The 14009-nt window shown below is 55.6% G+C and overlaps 3 non-coding genes across 3 annotated transcripts; all 3 read left to right on the top strand.

Annotated features, from left to right (window-relative positions):
• The first annotated feature begins 3727 nt into the window (after positions 1-3727).
• On the top strand, positions 3728-3809 carry TRNAS-AGA (transfer RNA serine (anticodon AGA)). Its single transcript has one exon. It is a non-coding gene; the product is annotated as a tRNA-Ser (tRNA).
• Positions 3810-5358: 1549 nt separating this feature from the next.
• On the top strand, positions 5359-5430 carry TRNAM-CAU (transfer RNA methionine (anticodon CAU)). The gene has a single exon. It is a non-coding gene; the product is annotated as a tRNA-Met (tRNA).
• A 7751-nt stretch (positions 5431-13181) lies between these two features.
• On the top strand, positions 13182-13253 carry TRNAQ-CUG (transfer RNA glutamine (anticodon CUG)). The gene has a single exon. It is a non-coding gene; the product is annotated as a tRNA-Gln (tRNA).
• Positions 13254-14009: the final 756 nt, after the last annotated feature.

Genomic DNA, 14009 nt, shown 5'->3' with positions numbered 1-14009 from the left:
AGAGGCCACCTCACAGTCAACATGCAAGCAATCTTCTGGCTTCTGGCCAGTCAGGTACTCAGGTAGCAGGGAGCTCACCTGCAGATACCTGTGCTATCTTCCTGCTGCCAGGTCATGAAGCACTCAGGCAAGAAAAACCCATAAAAGAGGCCACTCTCCATTATCTTTGAAAGGTCGTGACAACTGGGAGAGGTTCCTGAGTCCTGGAAGAAAGTCATTGTCACTCCTATCTTCCCAAAAGGCACAAAGGAGAATGGGGGCAACAGCAGGCTGATCCGCCTCTCCTCGATCCCTGGGAAGGGGAAGGAGCAACTCATCCTGGAAACCCTTTGCACCCCATGAAGAACAAGAATGCGATTGGTCTTGTTTTCATTGCATTCTACTCCTAGCTCATTTCTGTCAGACTGTGCTTTTCTGGTTTTCGGGGGGGTTGGGGGGGTGTTTGTGTGTGTGTGTGTCTGTGTGTCTGTGTGTGTGAGAGGGGTATTTGCTAGGAGATCTCAAGCTGCACTAGCCAGTGAGGAGAGTGGATTGGCATCAGGGACTGCCCAGGGTTGGAGCAGGACACTGGACAAACCAGGCCTGGGCTCCAGGCATGGATTTTGCACAGACCTGTGGTACTGTCTAAGGTTCAGAGCACCTGCTGATGTGCACGTGGGAGTGAGGGGGTGGGTGTCCAGCACTGAATTCCAGTCCTGAGCAGCCAGAAGAGAGGGAAAGACTCGGGCTATGTGTGTGTTTTGTCTTGTAGTGAGCAATAAAAGACAAAGAAAACACCACCATGCCTCCCAATTTTGACTCCCCTTGTCTCAAGCTCATCATGAAGATGGTAAAGTGACAAAGTATGATGCAAACCCACTTAAAATCTCTGCACACCTAGCCTGAGACCTTGGAGTTAATTTGCCTTATGAAGCTGGGACACACATGAATTATTTAGAAGTCTGACGGTATGAAAAGGGACTACGACACTTCAAATGAAAGGAACAATAGCTTGCTTACTATAGAGGACATGGCAAGAGGTAACTACTAGGTGTTGAGATGCTTCATGAGCAAGGAATGTTTGTGGCCCCCCCCAGGGCTCTGGGACACAGCATAAAAGCCTGCGCTGCTCCAGGCTCTGCATCCTCCTCTCTTGCCTCCCTTTCCTCGAGGAGCAAGGTAAGCCTGAGTCCGCTCCATCTCTCTCTCTGAGCTGAACTGCTGTCTTGGTGGCTACTGAGGCTGATACTTGGGCTGCCTCAGCTTTGCCCTGCCATACAACTGTTGAAGGGCTGCAATCTCTTTGCCATTTGGGGGAGGTGGCTGGGGAGAGCTGGGAAGAGGAGGGTTCTTTCAAGCAGAAGGGGATCCATGGGGCTCAGCTGCAGGGGGGTCTGCCCACCAGAGCGTGCACCTGCAGGAGGCCGTCTCTAACCAAATGGCCGAGGGCATCCAGTGCCATCTTCAAAGCAACAATGGAGATGGGGTATGATCAGTCTTTCCACAGGGTGTCTCAGTTCTTACTTACCAGGAACATTGTTACATCCAGTTCCAGTAAACTTCAGGATGCCTCTGCAATGCCGGAGCCTGGACAGGTTAGGTCAGCCTCTCCAGGGTGACTTCAGATCTGACAGACAGGCCTCTGAGCATAAGGAGCAGGCCTCCTGCCACCACACAGCCCAATTGCATTGCTGGCCTCATGAAGCACTGCCTGTCCCTTGACCACCACCTAGGCATTATTGATCTTCATCTGTACCCTGCCATGGCAGCATGCTTTTCTTGCCAGGTGCAACCACCAGCAGCAGCAGCAGGTGCAGTTCTGTGCCAGGCCAAAAAAAGCCTCCCTCCTGGCTCCTGTACCACCACTGCAGTGAGGAGCCCAGCCCGGAGCCCTCCCAACAGGCAGAAAGCACTGGCCTCAGTCGGTCTCAAGGCTGCAAGGAGGCAAGGGGACTGGCTTGAAACCCCAGGGGAAAGCTGGGCATTTTCTGAGTACAAGAGCCTGCCTGCAGAAGATGTAAGGCACCCACCCTGGAGCCAGCCTGAAGAGACGTCTGTCTGCCTTGGCCAGGAATCAAAGCTGGGTCAACGGCTTGGAAAGCAGCTGTGCTCACTAATATTCCAGCAATGCACCTGTGGGCAGTGCTGCCTCCTGCTCCTCCAGATCAGAGCCTGGCCAGCCTCCTGCTCCTCCACTCCACAGACTGGCTGGCCTCCTCCCTCCAGCCCCCTGCACACACACTTCCTCAAGCCACTCCTCATGCTCAGCCTCTCGACTGCAACCACCTCCCACCCTTGCTCTGTGTGGTGGGTTGACCCTGGCTGCATGCCAGGTGCCCACCAAAGCCACTCTATCACTCCCCTTCTCAGCTGGACAGGGGGGAGAAAATAGAACAAAAGGCTCGTGGGTCAAGATAAGGACAGTTTAATAAAGTAAGAGCAAAGGTTGCGCGCGAAAGCAAAGAAAAACAAATGATGTTATTCTCTACTTCCCATCGGCAGGCGATGTCTAGCCACTTCCTGGGAAGCAGGGCTTCAGGACGCATAGTGGTTGCTCCGGAAGACAAAAATGCCCCCCTTCCGTCTCCCTTTACTTAGCTTTTATATCTGAGCTGACGTCATATGGTATGGAATATCTGTTTGGTTAGTTTAGGTCAGCTGTCCTGGTTATGTCCCCTCCCAAGATCTTGCCTTGTCCCAGCCTGCCATTGAGGGGGGGGCAAGAATGTTGGAGAGACAGCCTTGATGCTGTGCCAGCACTGCTCAGCAGTAGCCAAAACACTGGTGTGTTACCAACACCTTTCTAGCTACTGAATGCAGAGCACAGCGCTATGAGGGCTGCTATGGGGAGTATTAACTCCATCTCAGCCAGACCTAATACACTCTGCATGCAGTCAGACACTGCCAGGTGCACCCCCTCCACACTGCCTCCTTAATGCCATTTTCCTGCTCCAGAGCCAAGACAGAAGGGGAGCCACTTTCATCTGGTGGTGTAAATTACCGCTTTTGTGGATCATTTGATATTTTGGTCCATGCTCAGGAACTGGACAATGCTTGCAGCGGTGGAAAAAAGCTCTGCACGTACCTATTCCACCAAATCAAGCTCTCCCCAGTCTCCCTCTAAGTCACCCACACCCCCATTTATTCTCCCTTTGCCCCTCCACCCTTTCGCTCAGCCAGTCTCTACCTCGCCCTTTCCATGGATCTCTCCCACTCTCGCAAACCATTGCCCCTACACACCAACAACCTGCACGGCGGTCATGGTCTTTGTTCAAGGGCTGACACCGCCCTAAGTCCCCAAGAGGCTGGAAGTGCTGCTGGGAGATCACCATCTGCCCTGCAGCAGTGTCCCCACCGTAGTGCTCACAGCAGGCTTGGAGGCCCCCTCAGATAAATCTGAGAAGCAAAGTGGGGTCTAATATCTCACCTCACGCTGGTTGTCTCCACACAGCTGCCTTCTCTTCTTCCCTGGAAGCAGCAGAGACACCAGCTGGGGGGTGAAACCATCCCCCCCTCCCGTGGCAGGATATCCCAGATGCCCGGCTGAGGACAAGGCGCTGGGAGCTTCAGCTGAAGCCCCTGGGGTTACGCCTCTCAAGGTCTCTGCAAGGCTGGCAGCAGGTGCCCGTCATGCTCAGTGCAGGTCCCAACCGCAAATCTTCGAGTGGAGCCTAGCCCTGAAACTCCCAGGGAGCCAGGTGTCATTGCACAGGGCACGTGATCAGCAGGGCAGAGAGGCTTGGAGCAGGTAGTTGTGGCCGAGTGGTGAAGGCGATGGACTAGAAGTCCATTGGGGTTTCCCCGCGCAGGTTTGAATCCTGCCAACTACGGGGCGCAGTCCCCTTTTGGGCTCCCTGCAATTGACCACGCTGCAGCCAGCAGTGGGACTCAGCTCCACACTGTGCCTGGTGCCCAGGGAGACAGTGAAAGCCCCTTGCCTACAGCACTTGTCCTCGCTCCCCCACCCCCCCCCCCCCCGAAATTCCTGGATGAAAGGGAAATCCTGCTCCCGTTGACAAGGGAGGCATGTTGGGAAAGAGAATGGACCAGTGCCGAGTACCAGCCATGACAAGTGGTCCAACGTTGTTGGCTCCTGAGGAGAACTTAAGAGCCTGATCTCACCTCAGACCTCATGCAGAACAACCCTACCAGCTGTCTGTCCTCCCTAGGCCTGAACCTACAGCAGCTCACCTCCAAAGACAGCCTGCACAGCATGGCCCTCATTGCTAAAGATGAAGGGGAGGCACCTCCTGGATCTGAGATCTTGCCAGCACTCACAAAGTGCCCCTCACTTTAGGTCTCACAAAGGCAGACTGGTGTGGAGCAGCAGGCAAGGGGTGGGGGTGGGGGGAAGAGAAGGGGCCAGTGCCAGCTATGAGCTACAGAATGGGGGAGCACAGCACAGCACAGCACTGGCAGGGCAAGGCCCTCACCGCTGGTGTGAAAGGCAAGGCGCCAACTGCTAGACAACTTGCTTAGAAGAACGAACACTGCCTAGGACTAAGGGCTTTTACCTCAGCGTCAACGTCACCTGACGACCCAACCTAAACTGGTTGCAGATGATAAACCAATGGAAGACTGGTCTTTCAAAAAAAACCCGGGTATACAGCCACGGCCAGAACAGCAATCAACGTAAATCGAGTATAAAGCCCCTCCACCTGCACAGGACGTTGGTTTAGAACAATGAAGATTAACACCCCACCGAGCATCTGTCCACACCACCTGCCCGGGAGAAGCACATACTGATTTGGGGAGCAATAGTAACTGATTAGCCCACCCCTTAACATGAGTAATTTGATTGGTCGACACAACTGTATTGTAAACATATACCAACCCTGCTTTCCTCTATCTCGGGGTCCTCCATGCATTAGGCTGGGCCACCACTACATGCACAGCCAAATTAGGAGGATTAATTCCCTTGGTAATTCTACGCTTGGTAATGCTAAGCGTCCTTGTCTCCCTCCTCGGCTGGCAAAGAACGGATGTTGACACCGGGCACAATCCCACAGCCCCCTGGGCGTTGGCTTTCTGGGCAGGGTGGCAGCCCTCCTGAGCTCGCTGGAGAGCAGCTCCCGTCTGCCCTGCAAAGCAACAAGGCTGCCCCCTCGCTCCGGGGTTTCTTCCAGTGCCTGCAGAGCCAGCTTGGGTGACCAAGAAGAAAGTCCCCATGCAGGGTTATGGGCAGGAGATGTGGGGAGAAGGGCAAGGCAAGGCCCTTGAGCTGCCCCCCCAGGCCCAAAGGAGGTGAACTTTCCAGAGAGCCCATTTTCTGGCCCGCGTGAGGGCACAGGACAGAGGAAGGGAAAGAGGCATGAGGGCTGGCAGTGCCAGGGAGCATCAGGCAGGGCCGTGGGAGGTGCCAGCAGAGGTGCTGGGGGGAGCAGAGTGGCGCAGCGGAAGCGTGCTGGGCCCATAACCCAGAGGTCGATGGATCGAAACCATCCTCTGCTAACTGGCCCTTTTTTTCCCTCCTCCTGACAGCTGCTGCCTCTCCCAGCAACTTTTGACCTGCACTGCTCTAGCTCTCTGGGCACCCATGGCCACGGCCCTCCTGTTCCCTCAGCCCCTTCTCTCTGCCACTGCCACCTTCTTTCTCCTTTGCCTTCTTAGGAGCCAGCACTCCCATAGTGCCCCTCGCCAAGGCAGACGGGTGGCTGTGGAGCAGCAGGCAGAGCTCCCCCCACAAGGAAGTGGGTGGCCTGGGGACACAGGCATTTCTCCCTTCCCATCCGGCAGCTCAATCCCAACTTCCCAGCTGCAAGCAGGGACCTCCAGGAATCTGCAGGTGGGGAGGAGGAGGACAAGGCTGCTGCTACTTTGGCAAACACCAATGCAATCAGCTTGACCATCTGGGGGGTTTCTCCATCCTAGTCTGTTTGCTGCCGTGCTCACTCGCAGCTCCAGCCAGGAGCAGGGCTGAGTAGGTATTCCCAGTGGGCACTGTATTGGCCATACGTGGCTAGGTGTTGGCAGTGGTGGGGAGAGGGGCTGCTGCAGGGTGGCCTCTGTGGGGAAGAGCTAAGGGGCTGCCCTGCACCACACACACAGCTGGTTCCAGGGGCCTCCACAACACTGAGCCATCTGCAAAGCTTGTGGCACCCAGGGCACCCATGCTGGCTGGAGCAGGTGGATACTCCTGAAGGAACTGCAACCTGCGGAGAAGGCACGCCAGTGAAGACTTCCCCTGACGGGCCTGAAGCCTGTGGAAGAGCCCACGCTGAAAGAGATTTTCCTGTTCAGAAGCGCAGCATGGGGAGAACCCATACTGGAGTAGTCTGCAGTGAAGGAGTGCAGCTGAGCCTGGAAAAATTGGGAGGCATGGCGGTGTTTTCTTTGTCTTCTATTGCTCACTACAAGACAAAGCACACACATAGCCCGAGTCTTTCCCTCTCTTCTGGCTGCTCAGGACTGGAATTCAGTGCTGGACACCCACCCCCTCACTCCCACGTGTACATCAGCAGGTGCTCTGAACCCTAGACTGTACCACAGGTCTGTGCAGAATCCACGCCTGCAGCCCAGGCCTGGTTTGTCCAGTGTCCTGCTCCAACCCTGGGCAGTCCCTGATGCCAATCCACTCTCCTCACTGGCTAGTGCAGCTTGAGATCTCCTAGCAAATACCCCTCTCACACACACACACAGACACACACACACACAAACACCCCCCCAACCCCCCCGAAAACCAGAAAAGCGCAGTCTGACAGAAATGAGCTAGGAGTAGAATGCAATGAAAACAAGACCAATCGCATTCTTGCTCTTCATGGGGTGCAAAGGGTTTCCAGGATGAGTTGCTCCTTCCGCTTCCCAGGGATCAAGGAGAGGCGGACCAGCCTGCTGTTGCCCCCATTCTCCTTTGTGCCTTTTGGGAAGATAGGAGTGACAATGACTTTCTTCCAGGACTCAGGAACCTCTCCCAGTTGTCACGACCTTTCAAAGATAATGGAGAGTGGCCTCTTCTATGGGTCTTTCTTCCTGGAAGTGCTTCGCGTGCTGGCAGCAGGAAGATAGCACAGGTATCTGCAGGTGAGCTCCCTGCTACCTGAGTACCTGACTGGCCAGAAGCCAGAAGATTGCTTGCATGTTGACTGTGAGGTGGCCTCTGGCTCTGCAGGCAATGGGCCATCCACAGGAATAGCGCTTGTGCTAAGCGCTCGTCTTCATTCCAGAGTGGATACCACTGCATGGTATATCTTTTTATATCCAAACACTTCTTGGTCCAAAGGAAGTGAACAGTCCCTGAGAGGGAGATCTGAGAACATGCGGGCATGACAGTGTCAAAAATGGCCGTCCGGCAATCACAAAGCAGTAGGAGAGCCCACGGGGAATGACGCTGTCAGAAGTTGCCTCTTCCCTTTGTTTAGTGAGTGGGGGCTTCCTTGCCCGATGTGCTTCTGGGTACACAGGTAGGGTTGGCTGGTCCTGGCAGCCAATCACAGGTCTGCCTGAGAGCAGGTGGGTACAACGGGGTCCAGAAATGGCTGTCAGCCAATCACAGAGCAGTAGGAAAACATGGTGGTTATGGTGCTTGTTAAGAAAATGGCAGCTGAAGGAAAATGGTGCCCCCCGTGTATGCAGGGGAAGGTACGTCCTGGTCACGTGTACTTCATCATTCATCAGTGCCGGCATGGGCATTCACCAAAGCAATCATCCATCACCAAAACCAGTGGCAGCACAAGGCAGGTTTTAGCCCAGGAACAGGTAATGTGCAGAGTCCTGCAACACAAATTGCTTACTGATTGCTGAGCTACTACTACACACGTCTACAAGCTACGGACATATCCAGTGCCTAGGAAGAAACCCAGGCTGGTTGCTGTGCCTTTTTAATTCAACCAAAGGCTACATCATGCAACCACACATTAGCCCAGGACAGCACGATTGTGACTCCGATTGGGGCAGCCTCCGACTGCGCTACCTCAGCGTTATGCCCTCTGGTATTCCCCATGGGCACTGTATTGGCTACACATGGCAAGGTTTTGGTAGTGGAGGGGTCAGGGGGTGCTGCAGAATGGCCTCTGTGGGAAGAGATAACGGGCTGCCCTGTGTCAGACACAGCCAGTTCCAGCTCCGCAGTGGACCCACCGCACAAGACAGCTGAGCCGTCGTCAACATTGGTGGCCCCTCTGTGAAAACATATTCCAGAAAGGGCAGAAAACGCCGGGCGGAGAGAGGTGGGAGGAAAAAAAAGAGTGGGTAAGAGCAGAGACACATCCTGCTTGGACAGGTAAAGGAGTCTGGTGTGAAGCACTGAAGTTGTCCCGGCACAGGGGAGAGGAAAGGCGGTGTTTTATGTTTGTCTTTTTGTTTCTCGCTACTTGCATCTGCTTTAAGTGTCCAAGAATTGATTTTGCCCAAGTCAAGCCTGATTTTCCCACAAGAGTTTTTGCTAAGCCATGTCCGTGTGTTTATCTTGAGCCATGAGATTTCTCATTGTGTTTTCAGTGCTCTGCATCGCCCTGCGGGTGGGGAAAGTAGTGAGCAGCTGGGTGGGCGTTTGTCTGTGCTTAAACCACCACAGGTACGTACCCGCAAACGCACATGCACCTGCATAGCACGTGCGCAGCTGGCCCACATGCGAACGCAGATGGGGAGCGTGACCATTACCAGCAGCCAGCAGCTGGAGTTTCCGTAGCCAACAGCTCACAGGCAGAGAAGCACACCCAGGTGCCAGCAGGTTGAGGTCGTGTGTATGTGTGCAGGGGGCTGGAAGGAGGAGGCGGGATAGCCTGTGAAGCAGAGGAGCAGGCAAGAGGGCAGTTGGTGACCTGGCAGAGCAGGAGGCAGGCAAGAGTGGGACATAGAGGAGCAGGAGGGAGGCCAGGCTCTGGGCTGGAGGAGCGGGAGGCAGCAGTGCATGCAGGAGCATTGGTGGTATAGTGGTGAGCATAGCTGCCTTCCAAGCAGTTGACCCGGGTTTGACTCCTGGCCAACGCAGACCAACTTTTCTTCTGCCTGGCTCCACAGTGCCTTCCCCATTTAGCAACAGCAGGCTGCAGGGGCTGCTTTGTACCATTCTGAGATTCTCAGGCAGTGTTGAAGCACTGCAGCAGGTGCCCGGAGAACCTTGGGATTCTCCATGCTTGGGTGTCACACTCAAGTTTCAGTGGGGCTCAGGCACTGAGTCACCTGCTCTAGCTTTGGGGCTAGCCCTGCTTTAGGCAGGCATTTGGACTAGTGACCGCCTGAGATGCCTTACAGTCTACCTCCTTCCATGAAGCAACAAGTCCCAGAGAGATCTGTGCCCTCCTTCCTCCTCTGCACCATGGGCAGTAAGTGAGCCTCTTCCCCACAGGAATGGGGGAGCTCAGTCGTTGCTCTGCACTTGGCGCATCCTCTGTGCTTTCACCATGACTCTCCAGCCCCTTTCCCACAGACTGGCTCCTCGAGATCGGCACAGCACTGACCCCGAGGTTGGTGTGGCACAGCCCTCCTTGCCCAGCCTTCCCAGCTCCGAGGAGGGAAGAAGGAAGCACCCTTGTTGCCCCAGGAACCGTCCATGAGGCAGCGCTGCAGGCCAAGTGCTTGGCTTGCCATCCCCTGAGGCTCTGGAGGGAATGGAGGAAGTCACGGGGAAGGTAGACGTGTGCCTGGAGCCCTTCACAGGACATTGGCGTGCGTAGAGCCGTAATTCACTGACGGTTCCTTTGGTTGCTCCCCTGAAGGAGTGCCTTGGGCTTTGGGAGATGTGTCGGAAGTGTGCTGCCCCTGTGCTGGGTACTCCAGTTCCATGTGGTACGAAGCGCGTGTAGGAGCTGCGGTCGCCAGTCCACAGCCCTTGGTGGGAGCAAGGCAAGGGTGCTCCCAGGATACAGCTCCCCCTGCAGCAGTGCCAGGAGGAGGCTGGCTGAGGTGGGCTGGCTCTGGCAGCTGCAGGGCGCGGACCAGCAGCAGCAGCAGCAGCGGGTCAGGATGGCGGAGTGGTCTAAGGCATTGCATTCAGGTTGCAGCCTCCCTGGGAGGCATGGCTTCGAGTCCCACTCCTGACAGGCTCTTCTCTCTGGCTGCCCCCCTTCATGGCTTCTCTCTCTTGGCCTCTCTCTTCAGTGGAGGCTTCTTGCCCCTCTGGGGGCTCTGCTCAGCCTGCTGACCAGGTCTTGCTGCAGTCCCAGCTCCTGTAGAAGGAGAAATGGGCGTACCCATGCTGCCCCACCAGTAGCAGGTGGGTAGGCCTAGAACAGAATCATGGAAGGAGGAGAGCCCCTGGGGAACTCCACTTTTCCACTCTCCCCTACAAAAGTCACATTCTGCATGCCTCTCCTCTCCCCTGCAATGTGCAGCTTTTGGCATTCTTCAAACATTCACCCACAAAATCCTCTCTCCCTGCTTCCACTTCCCCCTCCAACAAGCCTTCTGGTTGGAAGGCATTTCAGGGAGTCAGAGAGTGCATCCTCCTGCTTCTGGCAGGCTCCCACCAGCTGATCAGTGCTTTGTCCTTTCGGGTCATAAAATACCTTGAGGACAGACGTTTCACAGCCTCTCTGGACCCCTGTTCCCATGCTTAGGCACCCTCCGGGTGATCATTTGTGTTTGTGTAGCCAGTCACAACCTGCCTGCTCAACTTCTGACCATGGCGCTCATCCTCCAGCCATCGCAGTAGCCTCCTGGAGTAGGCACCAGGAGGCTCCTATTAGATCCCCGCTAAGCATTTTCTTCTCCCAGCTGAGCAAGCCTTGGGTCCTCAGCCTCTCCTCACAAGGCCAGAGCCCCCTGCCCCTGACTATCCTAGGGATCCTCCGCGGAACTTGCTCCAGTTTATCATCACCTTTCCTTGGTTCCCCAGATAGTCCTTCTTCCCCCGTTTTGGAGATGGGGCAACTTTTCCCTCTCCTTAGTCATCAGGGAGCTCCTCTGCCCTCTGCTCCCAAAGCTGGAGAGCCCCTGCGATGCATCCTTCCCTCTTTCAGGCCCAGTGGCACACTCTGTTGGTGGCAATCCAGGATGTGGCATTGACCAGCAGGATTTCAACCCAGAAAGTTTCCCTGAGCTGGCAGTTCCTCACCAGCAAACACGGACAGCACCAGTGGGAAGAGGGACAGGTGGGAGTAAAGGCCCACCAGTAAGAGGCCAACAGGGGCATGGCAGGCTCTCTCCAACACTGCTGACAGGACAGAGGCATCCTCACGCAATCCCACCCCAGGTTGCACGAGCACTGGTGGCATTTTTCAGAAGGACCGCAGTCAGGAAGTATGAGCCACAGAACAGGTCCTCCTGTGCACACAGGAAGAGGAAGAGGGGACATGCACAGGGTGGTATCAGAGCATGCCGGAGCATGTCGGGATTGAGGGAGATGCTGAAGGAGCTGGGATTGTTCATCCTGGAGAATAGACGGTGAGGGGGCTTCTGCTATATGAAGGTAGCTCTCTGGCTTGCCAAGGCCTGCCCTGGGCCAGAAATTTCTTGGGAGTGCAGGACACAGGAGTGGCTTGGCCTCCTGCGTGAGCCAGCCTGGCCTGAGCTGCAGCTCCCAGGGGCTGGGGAGCTCTGGGAGATCTCTGGCTGCCCATTGAAGCCTGTAAGGGGGGCACAAAGCGTCCTCCTCGCAGTGTCCCGCAGGGAGGAGCAGCATCGGATGCTACAGTGGACGGAACATTTGCCGTGACCTTGGGGAAGCAAACAGTCTGGGGACCACGGCAGCCCCAGCAGGCAGTGCTGCCAGGAAGGAAACCAAGGACAAAATGCCCCAAGCAAGGAAGCTGCCTTGTGGGCACTGGCCCACACAGCCCACCGGACCAGAACCCTTTCTCCCCGAGTGCTGGGTGAGACTAGCAGAGCCCCAGAAAGACCCTCCATTGCTTGGAGAAACTTTGTCTCAGCCTCTGAAGGGACATCCCTCCTCCTGCAGCGGCACAGCATCTGCATGGGAAAGGGCTGTCCCTTTCCCCGTGCTCCAGCCCCTGGAGTGGGGGGTCCCTCCACCTCTTTGCAAGACCTTCAGAGACTGGGCCCTGCTCTTGCTGCTCCCAGACGCTCCTCCCACCCTGCTCGGTCCTGCAGATCCCAGGGATGGATGAGGAAAGCCCTCAGCAATGCTGCTTCTCCAGGACATGCTTTCAGATTTGTGACTCTGTGGAAATTTAACCCTTCTCCAGTGTCTCACGCCCTCTCTGAATGTAACTCGCCATTTGAAATCTTAGGCTTGTGCACGGCAGCCTGGTCTGTCCTGTGGGTTCAGAAGTACCAGCTGCCAGCCCAGTGCTTTGGGCAGTCCAAAGGTACCAGGCGGTTGCGTCCTCAGTGTCCTGGGCTAAGCCTGAGATCTAGTAGAGTGTCCCCGCATGTGTTTCCTCCTGTCTGACTGCTGGGAGGAAGGGCCCTGCTCTCAACACACAGACTCAAACCCTGGCACAAGGAGGATAGCTCCAGTGCAGCTTCTCCCCACTGTGTGCATGGACCCTTGGCCAGGTGGACCCAGGGCGTGTGGGAGAGCTGCCTTGAGCTAATAGTAGAATGCACCTAAGTCTGGACCAGTCTGGAGCAGCCTCAGGAGAGAAAACCCTCATTCTCACTGAGGGAAGGGCCGCTTTGGGGCAGAAGGGGACAGCGTGTCCTGCAAAAGAGGACCGGGGTCTGAAGTCAGCCAGGACTGTCCCAGCAGAGGAAGGCAGTCCAGCTTGTGCAACCCATAACAAGCTGCCTTGGGTCCTCCTGCCAGCTCTTCCCTCTGTTGAACCACATCCCCTGCCCTCTCTCTTGGCCGCCCCCTTTGGCAAGGTCAGGAGCTTGGCTAGGACCGCAACCAAGAGTAAGGATATGTGGTTAACGGCTGCTTAGTATGAGGTACAAGGTGAGAACAGGACAGGCAATAACTTACAGAGGCAGACTGGGAGGCTGTCCAACATGGGGGTGAAGGGAGGCAGCAGCAGAGACCGCAAGTGCAAGCATGGAGCCACAGATCGCTGAGCCACGAATGTAGTCTGCAAGGTGCAACGTTGAAGAGGTTAAGCTGGAAAATTCATAAACAAGTCTAACGAGGAAAAAGCAAGATTCTCCCAGGTTACCAGCCTGGGCCTTGTAAGAGAGGGCATGCCAGGCTTGCACAAAGTGCTCTGCCACTCCCTTGAAAGATCCTGTGAGCAGAGGGTGGCCTGGTGGCCCTGAAGAAGGCTGCACTTGGTGATGCCCAGGGAGATGGAGAGACTGCCAGGCTCAGCCAGGAGCACGTGGCTCGGCAAGGGTGGCCACAGGGGAAAGACCATGCCTGTCCAGGAGGTCCCATGGTGTAATGGTGAGCACTCTGGACTCTGAATCCAGCGATCTGAGTTCAAATCTCAGTGGGACCTTGAGCTTTTGGCTTACACATTTAGCTCTCTACAACTACCTGAAGGGGGGTTGTAGTGAGGTGGGTGCTGCTCTCTTCTGTCAGGTGGCTGGAGATAGGACGAGAGGAAAGGGCCTCAAGTTGAGGCAAGGGAGATTTAGGTTAGGTATTAGGAAAAAATTCATTACTAAGAGGGTTGTCACACATTGGAATAGGCTGGCCAGGGAAGTGGTTGAGTCACCATCCCTGGAGGTATTCAAAAAGCGAGCGGACGGGGTACTCCATAACATGATTTAGTGGGCATGGATGATGGTTGGACTCGATGATCTTGAAGGTCTCTTCAAACATAAATGATTCTATGATTAGCAGCCTTGCCTTGCTGTCAGGGCAATGGTTTAATGCACTCTCGTCTTCCTTCCTTTCCTGTGCTCCCAGCCCTGGGACTGACACCAGTGCCCCTTCTGCTGCCCTGTGCCCACCAAACCTCTGCAGCTTTCTTGAGCGCTGGACCTCGCCCCCTCTCTGCTCCCTTGGTCTTGAGGGCTGCTCCTGGATGAGGGCATCCAGCAGTGGCTCAGAGAATCACACAACACCTGAGGTGGAGAGCATTGCACTCCAAGCCTGGCTCAAAGCAGCCTCAAGTGGAGGAGGCTATTCAGGGCCTTGTCTGCTTGGATGTGGGACACCTCCAAAGATGGAGACGCTGCAACACTCCCTGGGCAACCGTTTCCCATCTTTCATTACCACTGTGTGTGGCAGTACTTGTATTCCCACCCCT

The sequence above is a fragment of the Haliaeetus albicilla genome, chromosome 12, assembly GCF_947461875.1.
Source record: "Haliaeetus albicilla chromosome 12, bHalAlb1.1, whole genome shotgun sequence".
Classification (NCBI taxonomy): Eukaryota; Metazoa; Chordata; class Aves; order Accipitriformes; family Accipitridae; genus Haliaeetus; species Haliaeetus albicilla.
This window is presented reverse-complemented; position numbering and strand designations above follow the sequence as displayed.